Genomic DNA, 19,208 nt, shown 5'->3' with positions numbered 1-19,208 from the left:
CTTTTTTCCTTTCTTTGATTTGGCAATAATCCCTTTGCCTTTCTTCATATCCTTCCCTCTGTACATTTCATTTTTCTTCTTTCTTCTTCTTTGAATGAGTGATGTAACCGAAGCAAGAGAGAGAAGAGAGAGGGAAGAGATAAGCTTTCGGTGAAAGCCCCAAGAAAATTAAATTGAATTGAATTTCAATTTCCAGTTGCCAAGAATGATAGAATCCGTATGAAGCTTGTGAACTCTTGGGTTTCTTTCTTTAATTCATCAAGCTTGCTTCTTTGGGATGCTTTACCTCTTGGGCTTGTTTTCTTTTTTTTTCTTAATGCCAAGGTTCAGCCACTTATTTGAATCAATTTTATTCAAGGCTGAATTTGTTTATGGGCTTTAAACATTTATCCTTTGGGCCAACTTGTTTCATTTTATTTCCTGCACACTTGATCAAATATATCAAACAAACAATTGGTGATATTTTGATAAATATTTAATTAACATTTTAATAATGTTTGATCATCATTTTTAATATTTGTTTCCAAACTCAACAATCTCTTCCTTAATGACAAAACATTATTAAAATGAATTGAAACAAATTAGGATAGAAAACTTCCCTTTGATGATTCACGGATTGCTCCCCTTTCTTTTGTTCAATATGCTCCCCCTCAATATGTGCTTTGATTACCCTATTTGTACGAAAATATTCATAGAAACAATATCTAAGCTCTAAAAAAATTCCTAAGAGATGATGAAGAATTTTTAAGACATGGAACCTTTAAAAACGGAGCCAGATTTTCACAAGTGAATGCACATAAAACTGTTTCAAGACAGGGATTAATAAAGCTCTATTAGCCAAACAGCCCACGATGAATTTGAGCAAATAATTTTATCCAAACAATTCAATGCTCAAGGTCGAATCAAAACATAGCACATGGACAGGTCACTTAGAGTCAAATCAGAGCACAAAACAGAGGGCTCAAAACAATATAAACTGTTTCAATTCAGACCCTTTTCTCCCCTTTTTGTCATCAAAGAGGGACACCTACAAGTAAAACAAGGCAAGGAATGCAGTCCATAATATTAAACCATGCAGAATAGGAAAATAGTACTAAAGTTAAAGTTATTATAGTTATCCAACTGAGAAGCAAAGTGCAAGATAAATGAAAACAGTTTCAGAGTTCAAAATCCAGAGTTATCAAAAGTAAAGATCTGTCATAGGCAGCAAGGAGCAGAATTAGGCATCAGAGGGCTTTTCATCAGATTCCAGAACATCATCTTCTTGCTCGGAGGCTACCATATCTTCATCAAGGGAATCCAAGTGCTTTAGAAGCATAGATACCCTGTCATGAGATTTTAGCCAAGCCTTTTCATTTTGCATTGCCAGCTTATGAGCTTCCTTACTAGATTTAACCATTTGCTCAGTCATGGTAGCAAATTTCAAAAGGACCTCTTTAACTATTTCAGAGAAGAGATATTTGTAGGAATCAAATATACCAGCAATTGAGGGAGGTGGGAGGCTTTCATCCTCACTTTTAGACACAACCGTAGCCCTTGTCTCTTTGACATTTTTTCCTTTAGCATGTTGCGGTACACCAACACCTTTGATTGTGGACACTCTGTTCTCAACAGGCTCATTACTCAAATCAATATTAAAATACTCAAACAAGCAAGTTAAAAACATTCCATAGGGCAGAGAACTCTTTTTATCACTTTTCACACAATCCCACATATAACGTATCATAAAGTAAGCAGAAGATATGGGAAAGAATTCAAAACATCATAGAATACGAGGGTATCACAGACAGTTACCCTCTGGTATGAACCGCTTTGTGGCATGATAATATGAGTGATGATTCAATGCAGCAGAGCCTAACAGGTCCTAGGGCTTTGTGTGTGGGAGTAGTGCCATCCATAGAATAAAAGTTTTTACAAACTTAAGCCAGAGCATCTTGATAAAAAATGCCAACATGATTATCCCACTTACCAGACATGTAAGCTCTTACCCCTGTGTCCTCATACCCCAGGGCCGCATTTATGGTTTCAGAATTTAGAACAAACTGAGTGTTTTTAACAAAAGAATGGAGCTCTCCTTCGTGAAAAATCACATTTGCATAAAATTCGCGCACTAAATTCAGATAAAAGGGTTTTCGGATTTTGAAAATAGGATACCATTTCAGATCATGAAAGTTTGTTTTAAAAGCAATCCATTTTTTAGATAATGCATCGAGATCAACAACAAAGGAAGAACAAAGATTACAAATTGTAAGGACTTGTGTATGAAACTCATAGGCCACACATGATACAAAACGATAAGGGTCAAAGTGAGAATGAGTTTGCCATATTTCTATTTGAAGTCCAGTTAATCGAGGTTAGGGGGCTCCCTTGTATTTTGAAGAACAGAGCATTTTGAATCTCAAGAAGGATGATGACTAGGAGCAGAACGGCCAATTGAGTGAGGAGTTGAGCAGTGAGGAGGAGGTGACAATGGGGCTTCCTCTTCATGCATAGGTCCCTTTCCCTTTGCACCTTTACCATGGGAAGATGCTGCCTCCTTTCGAGCTGAAGACCCCTTTTGGTGAATAACCTTCCTTGCCATGGATTTGGTTGATGGTGAAGAATGAGAAGAAGAGGAGTGTGAGTGAATGTGTATGTGTGTGTGTGTGTGACTGGGGTTGTTTGGAATGAGGAGGATTTTTGGAGGGAATGTATGCTCCGGTGCTTCTTCTTGTAGCAATCTTCTTTCTCATTTTGAAAAAAATGGTGGAAGGAAAGATAGAGAGTAACGAAGAGGGGAGGTAATGGAGAGAGATTAGAGTGAATAACCGTCATAAATGCTTAGTGGGAACTTTCTCTTTTAAAGCAAAATCATTCAATGAAATGGTTTTTAAAAATTAATTTAAATTTAAAAAACATGAAAACTGAAAAGACAAGTCATGAGGAATGATGAAAAATTAAAACTGACATGACTTGGAAATGGAATGAAGTGATTGCTCATGTAAAAAATTTTTAAATAAAAAATTTATGATTTAAAATAATGAGCCCATATCATGTGAACAAAGATTGTCTTACATAGGCCCAATGGTGGGTACTGTGCGCTGGGCTCTAAGACACAAATTTCCATGTTTCAATCCAGAAATTTATCTAGGCTTTGTGCAGGCCTTCTTTTGAAGAATTCGTCATTTGCCCAGTTTTGTCTCCCTGCTACCTACGAGACAAAACAACACAAAGACCTGAAAATCATTATTTAAACAACAGAATTAAAATTAAACATTCCTAGTTCTATTCTCAGCTTGCAAAATCTTTCTTCACACAGTGGTTTAGTGAAAATGTCAGTCAATTGTTCTTCCGATTTTACAAATTGAATATCAATATTTTTTTTTTGCACATGTTCTCTAATGAAATAATATCTCACTATGTACTTAGTTCTTGAGTGCAACACAGGATTTTTTGAAATATTTATAGCACTCATATTGTCACAAAGTAAGGGAATACTATTAATTTTTAGTTTGTAATCTTCAAGTTGAGTTTTAATCCAAATTAATTGTGAGCAACAAGCAAATGCGGATATATATTTAGCTTCAGCCGTGGATAAAGCAACAGTGGCTTGCTTTTTGCTTAACCACATATTTAGGAAGTTTCCAAGAAAGTAACATATTCCCGAAGTGCTTCTTCTATCCACACGATCTCCCACATAATCTGCATCATAATACCCAACTACACCAAACTCATTAGATTTAGGATACCACAAGCCAAGGTCACATGTGCCTTTTATATATCTAATGATTCTCTTAACGGCTGAAAGATGCGATTCCTTAGGGTGAGATTGAAATCTAGAGTATACACCCACACTTTGAACAATGTCTGGTCTAGAGGATGTAAGATACATAAGAGATTCTATCATTCCTCTATACCTTGTTTCATCAACATCTTTGCCATTCTCATCCTTGTCAAGTTTAGTATTTGGATGCATGGGAGTACCCATTGGTTTGGAGTTTTATATACCAAAATTCTTAATTAATTCCTTAGCATATTTTCCTTGGTGAATGAAATACCACTAGGAGTTTGTTTGATTTGAAGTCCAAGAAAGAATGTTAATTCTCCCATCAAACTCATTTCAAACTCACTAGTCATTAGTTTTCCAAACTCTTCACACAATGATTCATTTGCCGATCCAAACACAATATCATCCACATAAACTTGGACAGGTAATATGTCATCATTAGATTCCTTTATGAATAGAGTAGTATCGGTGGTGCCCCTTTGAAACTCATTTGCAACAAGAAGGCACTAAGCCTTTCATACCAAGCTCTTGGAGCTTGCCTAAGACCATAAAGGGCCTTTGAGAGTTAAAAAACATGATTAGAAAAATTTTTGTTTTTAAAATCGGGGGGTTGTGTCATAAATACTTCTCTATCAATATATTCATTTAAAAAAACACATTTAACATCCATTTGGAATATTTTAAAACCCTTGTGGGCAGTATAAGTAAGAAACAACCGAATTGCTTCCATTCTTGCCACCGGGGCAAATGACTCATCAAAGTCAATGTCTTCCTCTTAATCGTAACCTTGGGCTTACTAATCTAGCCTTGTTACAAACAACACTACCATCCTCACCCAATTTATTTTTGAAAATCTACTTGGTACTGGTTATCTTTTTACCATTTGTGTGTGGTACAAGTGTCCAAATCTCATTCTTTTCAAATTGATTTAGCTCTTCTTCCATGACCTTCACCCAAGAGAGATCTTCAAGAGCTTGTTTCACATTTAGAGGTTCTAATTGGGATAAGAAAGCAACATTGTTAGCCTCCACTTGCTTCTTGCTTGAGGATCTAGTGGTTACACCTTGTGAAGGGTCTCCAATTATGAATTCATGAGGATAATTCTTTAAGAACTTCCATTCACGTGGCTTTTGAGATGAGGCTTCAGTTTGACCTTGACAAGATTCTGATGAGTTCACTATTTTGGATTCTTTGACCTGGTCAGGAGACAAAATGAAAATGTCTCCTTCATTTTGAGGAGCATTTTCTGGACTGACGTTTTCCACAGCTGGAACAGATTTGGGATTTGCTTGATTTTCTTAAGGACTTGCTTCTGTTTCACTTCCTGCATCATCATCTAAAATAGCACTAGGTATGGAGTTAGCATCACAAAAAGATACATGTATGGACTCTTTAATGGTTCTATGTTCTTTAGGGTAAACTCTATAAGCTTTGCTAGTGGTTGAATACCCAACAAACATACCTTCATAAGATTTTGGATCAAATTTTCTAAGATTTTCTTTGTTGTTAAGTACAAAACATTTGCATCCAAAAATATGAAAGTACTTAAGATTAGGGGGAGTTCCTTTCCATAGCTCATAGGGGGTTTTTTTCAAACCTTTTCTAATGATGGTTCTATTTAGAATGTAACAAGCTGTGTTTATAGCTTCGCCTCACAAAAATTTTGGAACATCATTTTCACAAAGCATTGCCCTAGTCATTTCTTGAATACTTCTATTTCTTCTTTCAACAACCCCATTTTGTTGAGGTGTTCTAGGATATGAAAAATTGTGTGCAATTCCAAATTCATCACAAAAGCTTTCAAAATCTTGATTTTCAAATTCCTTTCCATGATCACTTCTTATGTGGGCAATTTTCAAACCTTTTTCGTGTTGAATCTTTTTACAAAGAGAAGAAAAGGCATAGAAAGCATCATTTTTATGAGCTAAGAAAAGAACCCATCCATATCTAGAATAATCATCAGCCGCCACCAAACCATAGTGTTTTCCTCCCGAACTTTGAGTTCTAGTGGGCCAAAAAGATCAATATGCAACATTTCTAATGGCCTTTTAGTAGAAATTTCATCTTTGAGCTTAAAAGAAGATTTTGTTTGTTTGCCTAATTGACAAGCTTCACAAACAATATCTTTGTCAAATTTAATATTTGGAATTCTTCTAACCAAATTTTTTTTAACAAGTTTAGAAATTTGGTACATACTAGCATGTCCCAATTTCTTATGCCAAAGCCATTTTTTAGATTTTATAGATGTAAAACATGTTACTTTTTGATCTTTTAAGTCCTCTAGAGTAAGTCCATACACATTGTTGCATCTTTTTGCCTCAAACAAAACATCATCAGATTTCTCACAAATAACTAAGCAATCTAATTTTCTAAATATAACCAAATATCCAAGATCACACAATTGGCTAATGCTTAGTAGGTTATGTTTCAATCCATCAACAAGTAAAATATCATTTATGAAAGAAGAAAGGTTCTTACCAACTTTACCTATGGCCACTATCTTTCCTTTACCATTATCACCGAAAGTTACAAAGCCTCTATCATACTCGTCAAGCTTGATGAAGAATGTAGACTTGTCGGTCATATGCCTAGAGCATCCACTATCCATGTACCACATATTATTTTTTCTCTTGGATGCTAGGCAACCCTACAAAAGATACTCAAGTGGCCTTAGGTATCCAAATCTTTTTGGATCCTTTAATTTTAAACCATCTTCTTTGGACAAGACCATTGTAGTTGCCTACTATCTTGTACACTTTGTCTCCAATTATTTTCTCACTTATGAAACATTGAATAGGAAAATGTCCATTCCGATTGCATAATCTACAAAATCTTTTAGGCTACTGTTTTTTAAAATTTGTTGAGTTTTGAAATCTTATGTCATCTGAAGTGGAAGCCATATTAGAAAAAGGGGATTTTTCAATAAACATTTCAGATTTTTTGTGAAAACCCAAATGTGCTTTATCATAAAGAGGTTTTTGACTAACCAAAAGTTGATTCGAATTTTCATAACTTTGAGCAAAGTTAGCTAGGTCCTCTTTTAGACTTTTTACCTCTTTGTGCAATCTTTTATTTTCTTCAAAACAGTTTAAATATGCAATCACAGAGTGCTGTTTCTCACAGCCTTTAAGCTCAGCTTTTAACTGCTTATTTTCTTCAACAAGATCAACAGCGGTTTCACCTTCCCTTAATTTTCGTTCAAGAAGCATCTGAGTTTTTCAGTGAGATGATCGATCATAAGATGAAGGTCTTCAGTAGAAGGTTCAATGAAAATTACCTCATTGGTTTGGTCGGCCATGAGACAGGTTTGGGACTTAGTTTCTGATTCGTCCTCTTCCTCAGAGTCGTTCTCCAAGTCTTCCCAAGACACCATGAGTCCCTTCTTCTTTTTCCTTTTTGGCTTGTCTTCTTTTTCAGTTTTGGACAGTCAAACTTATAGTGTCCAGCTTCTCTGCAGTTGTGGCAAATGACCTTGCTTAAATCCCTCTTTGGTTTTCTTGAACTGCCTCCTCTATTTCGTTCCTTCATCTTCATCATTTTCCTGAATTTCTTAGCAAACAAAACAAACTCATCAAATAAATTATCACCAGATTCATCATCCAGAGATTCATTGACTGATTTGAGAGCAATTCCTTTCTTTTTGTATCTTTTTTCAAATAAGTGGTTTCAAAAGCAAGTACATTTTCTCTCATATCATCATAGGTCAATTCATCTAAGCTACTGCTCTCAGTTATTACTATAGCCTTAGTTTTTCACTCTTTGGAGAGACTTCTCAAAACTTTCCTCACTAGCACATGTTCTGGGTGAGTGATTCCCATAGCATCCAAGCCATTTATGATGACGTTGAATTGTTCAAACACTTCATCAATTGTTTCTCCTTCCTTCATAGAAAATGTAACACCCTAATTAGCCTAAGCCTTATTTCGCGTCGTAAAGCAAAGGTTAATAAGAGATTACGACAGTTCTAAGCTCATACATAATATATATATATATATATATATATATATATATATATATATATATATAGAATAGTATAATCTAGAAGCCCGATGAAGGATATAGCTCAAAAATAGGATTTAAAAGCACAAACGTACTATCGAAGCTTCTAACTTAAAGTACAAGCTATAGATGTAATATAACAAAAGATAGGAGTATAATATCATAATAATCTAGCCACGGCTCGCGGAGTTTAAGCCGGATAGCCATATACAGACTATACAGAAAATAGACAATAAAACTAACTTATACAAGTTTTTCTCTCTCAAAACAAGCCTCTAGACCAAAAACAAAAGTACAAAAGTGAGAGATATATAATAGGATAAACCAAAAAGACTTCAAGAGTAATAGGATCCTCCGCTTCTGTCACCATCCAAGCAACTCACCGAGGTGGGTTGCGACTTGCATCTGAAAAATACAACAGAAATATGGTATGAGAACCGGAGGTTCTCAGTATGGTAACAATGCTCAGTGATGTAGGATATAAGACCCCGGGACGCCAAAGGCAATCCTAGACTTCATATCCATCACAAGATTCAATCTTAAAGCACACTAAAATAATAAAGCATAACTATATAAATCTTAACACAAATAAACAGGGTACTCTATCTTAAGGGATTTCTATTCTAACCAAACACCACTATCCCACAGCCTTCACCAACCTATCCTCCATGCGATCCCATCGCCACCGCCTTCCGAACCTCCTCAATCCCAGTAGAAATCACAATTAATTACAATGCAAGTAAAACACAAGTAGAAGTATATAAGGCAAGTAATTCAAGTAAGCAAATAGGCATGTTATTCAATTAGGCATACAATTACAAGTCGACAAAGCAAATAAACAGATAGAAAATGCACATGATGAATGCCTGTGCTACTGGCTGTGATATCATATTGTCGGTTCAACTGCTAACTGGTGCGGAATTTATAACCACAAACTAACCGGCAAGTGCACCGAGTCGTACCAAGTAGTACCTCAAGTGAATGAGGGTCGATCCCATGAGGATTGATGGACTAAGCAATAATGGTTGATTAATTTACTTAGTTAGACAAGTAGAAAATGATGTTTTAAGAGTTCAAACGCATTAACAGTAAATTTAGAAAATTAATAAAGCAAGCAGTAAACAGGTTGTGAAATATGTATGGAGAAACAGATAAGATTTCAAAGTTATCTATTTTCCGGATTGACTTTTCTTACTAACTATTTTAATCATGCAAGATTTAATTCATGGCAAACTATATGTGACTAAACCCTAATTTCTTAGACCTATTTAGTCTCCTCTAAAATTCATCAACCACCAATTCCTTGGTCACTTAATTCCAATTAGAGGGTAAAGTTCAATTCTAGTTTATATGCCACAAAAACCCTAATTACCCAAATATAAGAGGATTATATGTCACGTATCCCATTAAGTCCAGATAATTAGAAGTTTAGGAGAAATTGTTTTCAAGTTGTTGTTCAAGTAAAGAACGTTTCCAAGTTATACAAGAACTCAATTAGAAAAAGGGTCATACTTCCGTTCGACCCAAATTCATAAGATAAAGAATGAAAACAATTCTTGAAATAGAAATCAGTACATGAATTAAAATAGGAAAATAATAGTATCAATCTATACAATAGACAGAGCTCCTAACCTTAACAGTGGAGGTTTAGTTGCTCATGGTTCAAAGAGAAAATAAGGATTCTAAAAACCTGTAAATTGTGGAATGAGGTAGAAGAGAAGAGATGAGCCCGAAGGGCTGATTCCTTTTCCTTTTATATCTAATCCTAATTAATGTAAATTATATTTTCTAAAACTAAATAATATCTTTTCCTATTTTTAAATAAAATAAAGTTTAATCAGAATTTAATTAAACACTCGTGCAATCCTTGATTTGGTGCTAGGACCACTTGCTAAATTGACGAACTGGCGCCTAAGTTGGAGTGGAGCATGCCTAACTTCGGTATAGCAACATGAATTGGAGTTTAGTTGAGTGATGCTGCGCCTAACTTGGGCTTTAGTGTGCCTAACTTGAAGTGGGCAGAACCAATCTTGCGTGTTGTTGTTGTGCATTGCGCCTAACTTGAAATTTCTCAAGTTAGGCGCAGCCTTGGCAGAGTTGATGGAAAAAAAAGTATAGACTATTATATATCGTTGGAAAGCTCTGAAAGTTAGCTTTCCAACGCCACTAAAGTCAAGTCCATTGAACTTCTGTAGCTCGAGTTATTCATGTTTGAGTGCAGAGAGGTCAGGGTTGACAACATCATTCGCTTCCTTCTCTTTTTCTACAGAAACTCCATCAAATCCATCAGAATGCTACCTAAAATAAATAGAATTGCACACGACTCAAAGTAGCATCCATAGTAGCTAAAAGATAATTAATTCTTGATTAAACTCAACAAATTAAATGCAAATTCACTAGGAAAAGATAGGAAAGATGCTCACGCATCACCAACCCGACACATCTCCATGGAGATGTCGCCCTTCAGAATCATCATTAGGAACCCCCGAGATATAGTGCTCAGATCACTGTCCAGGGTTTTGTGCTTGCACACTCTATAGATCCGAAGGGATGCGAGCGGGATACTCTTGCCACAGACCTCACATCTTAATGCAAGCGGGACGAACCACCGCCTTTATGCCGCCGCCGCTACCTCGACAGGCGGGATCCAACCCCGTCCCTGCCAGGCGCATAGCGTATCAACAAATCTCAGTACAAATCAGTACTTCAGTGGTTTTCAGAAAACATTTTCAGTATACATGGATCCATCATCTAATTCAAAGTCCTCGACTTATCTCAATCACTGTCAATTCACATTTCAGGTCCGAACTCAACAGTTCATCATTTCTCATTTCACATACAGTCTACCTTCACACACCATCAAAGCATCCTCAGTACACCCGAAACCTAATCCTCCGTTTTCTAATTTTTCCAAAATAACGTCAACTAAATCTCTAAAATTCTTTCCTATGTTCTCATACCCAAAATTATGTCCAAAAGCCTTAAAATTGTGTCATAGAAACTTACAATCTTGTCGGGAAGGTGAAATAGTTGAAAACAAAACTTAAATTTGAGAAACAGGACGTGTGCGTACGCACAGGCGTGTGCGCGCGCACGTCTAGAAGAAGTTTTAAAACTTGTGTGTACGCATAGGTGTGTATACGCACTGGTACAAAATTCACAAGTCTGTTCGCTCGCACAAGCTGTGCTAGCGCCCTCAATAGACTGACCTCCCCAACGTGTGCGTGTGCAAGCTATGCTAGCGCTGCAAACAGCACACCCTTCCCTGCCTGTGCATGCGCACAGATCTATGTGTATGCACAGGTTTAAAATCTTGCAGGGTTGTGCATGCGCACAAGGCTGTGCGTGCGCACATACCAGAAATCACAAAATTCTGCAACTTTGCATAATTTCAGATTTTAACACCAATCTTTGTTTGATCATAACTTTCTCTTCAAAATTCCAAATTTTACAAACTTTATATCGTTTCGAAGAGTTTTCAATAAGCTTTGTTTATAAACCAATTTCAACAAATTTTGAAAACCAAGGCGAAAGTTATGATCAGACAAAGTTCACCAAAAACCTATTTTTACCCAATATCACTATTTACTCATTTTCATAGCTCAAACCGACCAAAACCAAATAGAACCATTCCAAACTCCATTTTTCATCAAAACCTACATTTTACAACATTTTGAACCATTCTTACCACATTTTCCTTCACATATTATTCTCAACCTCAACATCACATATATCACATATTCACTAATCCTCATTATATCACTATCAATTTTCATCATCAACTCAACCATGATTCATATTAATAATCAACAACATTCATTCATCCAAATTCATCATATCTCAACTTCATCACTTAACCACAACAACAACATCAATTCATTATACATCATCAACCCAAACAATCATCAACAACATATAATTTCCAAACCTATCTTATGTGTCACTAGCTTAAGTGTCCATGAATATTATATACTACATAGAGAAAACCGAAACCATACCTTGGCTGATTTCCAATATGCTCAAACACCAAAATTGATTCCAATCAAGCTTCCACTAAGCTCCAAACCATCAAAGCCAAACCAAAAGCCACCACCAACTCCAAAAACAAGCTTCATACATACAACATAACCATACATCAATAACTAAAGTCCATACTATACCAAACCACAAGGATAAATAGGTTCCTTACCTTATCCAACGAGATTAGGGGTAGAATCCATCAATTATCCGCTACTAGAGATCACCAAAACAAGCAAAACTACAAAATCTACTCAAAGCCATAACCTCAAAAACGCAGAAATCTAGGGCACAAAACTGGGGCTTGAGCTTCGAGTTCTTATCAGGTTTGCTTAGATAGAAACGTAGAGCTCGACGAGAGCTTCACGTGGCCGCAAACAGCTCGTCAATCGGAGCTCCGTAGCTCAAGTTATGGCTCCCGGAAGGTGGAGGTGAATAGTAAAACCCCACCCTCACCTCTCTTCTCTCTCAAATCTGGTTGGTGTGTGTGTGTGGCTAAAGGGTTCATTAATGAACCCTTATATATGTTGGACTTGGGCCCGGTCCAACCCGTTAGCATTTTTAGCCCGTTCGGTCCAACTTTGGGCCAAACCTTAAACACTAACGCCTGGCTTTTCATTTCTAATACTTTTCTAAGGCTTTCAACTGTTTTCACTTTTTCTTGCGCAGCAATACCGGGCAGACTTGAACCAGTTCAACTGCCGGTTCGTGATTTTTCACGGTTTTTTGCAGAAAACACATTTTCTGACTCAGAAAAACCTACTGAGTCCAAAAATTATATTTAAATTCCCAAATTCTCATCCTAATTTTTCGAAATCTAATTTGGGCATTTAAATGATTTTATTCGTGAAAACTCCGGTTCTTACAGAGAACATTTCATATTCTTTGCTCAGCATGTCTATTCTGGTCCGATTGACTAGAGTGGTTCCTTCATGAGTAACTTGAAGCTTGTCCCCGATTTCTTTTGCTGTTTTGCATCTAGATACCCTTCAAAATTCCTCGAAGCTGATAGCATAATTAAGCAAGTTGACAGCTTTAGTGTTGAGCTCCATTTTCTTTCTGTCTTCATCATTCCACTCGGCTACGGTCTTTGAAGTGACCACACCATCTGCTCTGGTTTTGGTTAGGATTTGGGGATCATTCAGAATGATATGCCAGATGTTAAAATCTATAGATTGAACAAATATCTTCATTCTTTCCTTCCAGTAGCTGTAGTTCTTTCCATTGAAGAATGGGGGTCTGTTGCTTGATTGCCCTTCTTCCAGAGTATAGGACGCCAAATTTGAACCACTATTGTTTGCCATAAGAGACTTTCCTCCAAGTTGCAAAGCTTGATCTCTTTGAAACCAAGCTCTGATACCAATTGATGGTTATCAGTGGCTAAGAGAATGGGAGGTTGAATCTTAGCTACCCCTTTTTTGCTGAATATTACTTTTTCTTTCTCAAGAAAACTTAGGAGATATTTTCACTTTTGTCTCGTGATCAATTGAGAGATATTTTTGCTTTTGTCTCCTGAGTAGCAGAAATAGAAAAGTAGTAGAGAAGAAGAAATAACACCCAGATGTATCCTAGGTGTAATGTAGCCTACATCCAGTCTCCATCACAATAATGATTGAATTTTACTATTTTAAACAGATTACAAACACCAATTATTTTTCTAAGATCTACCCAATCCTATCTGGAGCAAATCCAGATTCTAAACCCAATCTGAATTTTACTAGACCTCAATCTTGCTTTGAACTGCAAAGTGCTAACCCAACTTGCAAGGGAATCCCCATAGGATCATGACACAAAACAGAAAGATGTACAAAGAACCTTTGAGACATCTTATGGCTTTTTCTCACTGTTTAACTCACTGTCTTTTTTCTCTCATTGGCTTTTTTCATCATGTTTGCCTTTTATAATGAGACTCAAACAGATCAAAACTAAGAAAAAGAAATTACTTAATGTACTACATGAAGGAGAAGAACTCTAACAGTTTGGGTAGCTATGAGAGTGAACTTTGTGCTTTTCACTTACTCTCCTTACTTTCAACCCTTGGTCGTTCATCCTTAATATAGAAGGGTGAATCTTCCAAGGTTGAAATTTGTTCAACCTTCACACTTTCTTTTTTCTCCAACATCAAAGTAGCAGCGGTTTCAACAGAGAGGAGAGAGAGAACCGAGGTTGTTGCATGCATGCTCACCTCTTCTCTCTCATCATTTTTCTTCAAGCTTCTTCAATCTTGACCATTGAGCTTGACTTTGGCCCCAAGTTTTGATATTGAGCGTTGATGTGCTTCTGACCCAAGATGGCTTCACGTTCTCCATTGTTGCTTCATCCATGCATGAGAACTTGAAACTTTCTTCTTCGTTCCTCGTTGAAGCACAAAAGAGGAAATAAACTTTTGTTGTGCTTTGACCAAGATATATTTGCTTCTTGACCGAAGCCTTTTTCCTTTCTTTGATTTGGCAATAATCTTTTTGCCTTTCTTTATCCTTTCCTTTGTGCATTTCATTTTTCTTCTTTCTTCTTCTTTGAATGAGTGATATGACCAAAGTAAGTGAGAGAAGAGAGAGAAAAACTTTCTGTGGAAGCCTCAAGGAAATTAAATTGAATTGAATTTCAATTTTCAATTACCAAGAATGATAGAATCCGTATGAAGCTTGTCAACTCTTGGGTTTCTTTCTTTAATTCATCCAAGCTTGCTTTTTTGGGCTGCTTTACCTTTTGGGTTTGGTTTCTTTTATTTCTTAATGCCAATGTTTAGCCACTGATTTGAATCAATTTTGTTCAAGACTGAATTTGTTTATGAATTTTAAACATTTATCTCTTGGGCCAACTTATTTCATTTTATTTCCTGCACACTTGATCAAATATATCAAACAAACAATTGGTGATATTTTGATAAATATTTAATTAATATTTTAATAATATTTAATCATCATTTTTAATATTTATTTTCAAATTTAACAATATGTATATAACTTTATCAATTTGTGTATAAATTTTATATAATATGTTGTATAAATTATATTGATTTATGCATGTAAGCGTATATAAAAAATTAATAAAATATAAAATATTTAGTGTATTATTAGTTAAATCTTAATTAAAAGTTGTTAATCTTTTAGAATTTATATTTGTATTTATTTAATTTGCAATCCACTGCGTCTTATTGTGTGAGAAAATAATACCAAAAAAAAGTAGAGAAAAAAGCTAAATAAGCAAATATATAGAAAATAACGGTGAAAAATATTTTTTTGATATTCTTAAAAATTCTATACATATATTTTATACAGTAATCAAATTTTATTTTATTTAATATTTACTAATTATTATAATAATTAATAAATAAAATAAATTTTAATTTATTTTTAATTAATTTTTTTGTTATCAAATATTTTTGTATTGTATTATATATAGAGAGAGAGCATGCGCACCAAACGGATTATAGGCAAAGAGTGAGAAATTTCTTTTTTCTTTTTTTTTTTTTACTAAAGATAAGGGACTCGAACCCGCAACTTTTTACTTGAGTATGTGAAAACTATGTCATTTGAGCTATAACTCATTGGCAAAGAGCGAGAAATTTCAATACCACATCAAATTACAATTTGCATCCAATAAAATACAAACACATTCACTGTCCAATAATATTTTATAACATATTCAACATAATTATTTTATTCTTGTAAGTATCTAATAATTCGCTATTTTATTTATTAAATATATAAAATAACACAACAAATATAAAATTAAATACCTTAAACTCAAACTAAGATTTCGATTTTAAGTCTTTATATATATATATATATATATATATATATATATATATATATATATATATATATATATATGTGGTGAACTCTACTATATCCTCTCTAAAATTAAGAGTAAATTATTTCTTGTGATATATACAGTAATTATTGATAAATTATTTTTTCATTAAAACTCCAAGATTCACGTTATCTTCTCTTTTCTTTATGTTTCTCTTAAAATTTAATAACAGTGTCATTTTCATTATCTCCACCAAATACATCTCTTCCCTAATTTAAAAAAAAAAAAACTAATGCATTGGTGGGAGCATATTAAACTATTATATTGTTACAAAAAATATTAAATTATTATTCAGATAACAATAAGACAAAATAGAATAAGTATTTTAATATTCACATTCGGCTCAAATATTAATTAATTATTTTATTATTCATGCCATTAATTACCTATAAGAATTTTATTTATGGTGCAAATTTATATCTGTCGTACAAACCTATACCCTCTTGTTTTTCTCCGAACGTAATATCTTCTAATACGAAAAAAATCTTAAAAAGAAGAGAGCTGAAAAATTGATAGTTGTACTCGTTGAAATTGGAGATTAAAAACGTAAGAACAAGTTCAAAATCCTAACTTAATTGATTGGAAATGGTGATTCGATTTAAAAGGAATTAGAATTTTAAAATTGAAAAAGAAGAAGTGTATTTGGTGGAATGATGAAAATGACATTCTTATCAAGTATCAAGAGAAACATAGCATCAATTAAAAAGGAAAGAGAAGATAACGTGGATCTTGAAACTCTAGTAGAAAGATAATTATCAATAATCACTGTATATATCACAAGGGGTAATTTACCCTTTATTTTAGAGAAGGTACGGTAGAATTCACCTATATATATATATATATAATAGAAAAATCTATTTAAATGAATCAATGTTTTCTCTTTTTGTTATCTTAACCTTCAAACCATTCTTCATTAGAAGCGCAATTGAAAGGCTTGGGATAACTCGAGGATGATCCTCCACCAAATGTACACAATAGTGGCGCAAAATAGCAGATGTAACCATCTTCATTTGAATGAAAGACATATCCTTACCCAAACAAGTCCTTGGTCCTGCATTAAAACTAATAAACTTGTAAGAAGGCACATGAATTATTCCTCCTTTTTCAGATATCCATCTCTCTGGCTTGAACTCCAAGCAATCCTTCCCCCAAATTTCTTCACTTCTCCCCATTGCGTAGAAAGAAAATATAATATTTGTATCCGAATCCACATGATGTCCACTTGGAAGCACATCAGCTTTCATAGGCTGCTTGCGCTCCAGAGGTATTGGAGGGAAAAGTCTTAAAACTTCACACAAAGCGCCGTGGAGATAAACTAGCTTCTTGGCATCCACCATGCCTAAAATTCTGTACTGTTCTCCGTCATTAGCGCCAAAAACTTCTCGAATTTCTTCAAGAATCTTAGCTTCCACTAACGGATGCGTAGCGACGAGCCAAAAGAACCAGGTAAGAGCCGAAGCAATTGTATCTTTTCCGGCTACAAAAAGATTGAATGCTGAATCTCTTAAGAACTTTTCGTCGCGTCGCGCTTCGTCTCTTGTAACCACCTCAAGCAAGCTATCAAATTGATGAAGAACACTTTCATCAACTTGATGATTATTATTAGTTTCTCTTTCGCTTAGTTCTTCAAGCTTAGATGCTATAAGAGTGCATAGAAAATTGTCAAAAACTCTGCATGCTTTCGCCATCTTCTTCTCTTCGCCGATTTGAAGCCATTCTTGAAGCTTCCAAACACTTCTCGGCACTCCGTGTCGGTAAAGAATGCATTCTTGGATTTGGTCGAAAGCCTTCTTAGCTTCAACAACAGGGAATTCAATTGAAAGGGAATTGGGATCAAACCCTAACCCTAACGAGCTTATATTATCAAATGTGAATCTACAAAAGAGATCTTGCAGGTCCACCGTAGTCTCTTCACAAAGATTTGATAATATCGGAAGCAAGCTATTTTGAAGTTTCTTCTGAATAGTTTTCTCTAACAAAACCTCGAAGCTTTTGTGTTTGAACAAAGAATGGAACAAAGACCTCATGTCCTTCCATTTTTCTGAATCCGCGGCGACAATACCGTCGCCAAAAGCGGCGAAAACCTCGCGAAAATCGGCCCCTTTTACATAATCTTCGAACCTTTTGCTTAGTATATGGTGCGCGTTCATGGGATCTCTAGTTACCAAATAGTTCATTTTGGTAAACCAAGGTCCCATGAACTCCGCAGTACCGCCTTGTTTGTTGATGGTGTGCGCCAAGAAGTCATGGATTTGGAAGAAGTTCCAAAGAAGTTGCGGTAACATGCCAAGGATTGGCCAATCGTTGGAGAGTGGAGTTTTGCAACGCCGTCTTCTGCCGTGATGAACAAGGTATAGGATTGATGCAATTATTGTTATTATGGCTGGATAGAAAAACATGGCCATGGAAAATTTTATTTGAATTATTATATTGTATGAAACTTTTGATACAGTGGTAGTTTCATAAATGTCAAGACATACAAACCTATATTTATACTGGAACAGTGCCATACCGGATTTGACACTAGTCCTTCATTTGGTAACAACAATAACAACAACGATACCAATTAGGTAAAAATTGGCTCGGTTAATTTTATATGAAATTGATAATTAAAAATAAAGTAGAAATTCAGATGCAGTCGACTTCACATGAAATTGATAGTTGAGAGCTGTTAGATGATTTGACTGATTTGACTAAATTTTTATCTAACGGCTCTCAGTTATTAACTTCACGTAAAATCGACTGCACCTGAATTTTTACCTAATAATTAAATAAAAATTTAATTAAATATATTAAATTATTTAATAATTTTTAATTATAAATCTTATATAAATATATCTACGTGCACATGTTTGCCTACTAATAATGCGAGGACAACTACTTCATCTTAAGGAAATTCTACTATGATTGGTTCCTAATTTTTTTATTTAGTACACTTTTATAAGATATATAAATATTTGAAAAAAGAGATATTAATACAATTATTGAAATTTGATAGCATTAGAATATAAACAAATGAGTTTGTAAATTTGAATTCAGTATTTTAAATACAAAAATATTTAGAGCCATAGTTTGAGAGTTAGAGGTACTCATAACTTGTTATTTTTTGCTTTTGTTTGTATTTATTAATTATCACTGAAATAAATATATAACAATATTAAATATAATAAATATATAATTATAAATATTTTATATATAAAATTATAGATGTTAAAGTAATTAAATAAAATAATTTTAAATTATTCTCTGACGAATGTTCCATATATAACTACTATTTTGTAGTTGCTTTTGTGTTTATAAAGCCAGTTAATAAATTTGAATGAATAAACACTACATATTATACAATCCATAATAATATTGTGTTTTAAATTTAATAAATCATATTAATATCTAAAAAACAAACAAAATCTAATACCTGTTGGGACGCTAATACATACAATGGTAATAAACATGAGATTATTAATTAACATACTAACATAGTGATGATATATAGTTACATTTTAGAAGTCGAAAAAAGTTTAATAACCACATATATATAAATAATAAGAAAAAATATAGATAAACAACTCCTAACCAGTTAATTTTAAATAACTGTAATTAATAATTATTA

At 34.3% G+C, this 19,208-nt stretch overlaps 1 pseudogene; it reads right to left on the bottom strand.

Annotated features, from left to right (window-relative positions):
* Positions 1 to 16,452: 16,452 nt before the first annotated feature.
* LOC107641364 (alkane hydroxylase MAH1 pseudogene) lies at positions 16,453 to 18,003 on the bottom strand (annotated as a pseudogene).
* Between the last annotated feature and the right edge of the window lie 1,205 nt (positions 18,004 to 19,208).

The sequence above is a fragment of the Arachis ipaensis genome, chromosome B5 (genome assembly GCF_059453495.1).
Source record: "Arachis ipaensis isolate K30076 ecotype BB chromosome B5, ASM5945349v1, whole genome shotgun sequence".
Lineage (NCBI taxonomy): Eukaryota > Viridiplantae > Streptophyta > Magnoliopsida > Fabales > Fabaceae > Arachis > Arachis ipaensis.
Note: the sequence above shows the minus strand (reverse complement) of the source record. Positions and strands in the feature narration are given on the sequence as shown.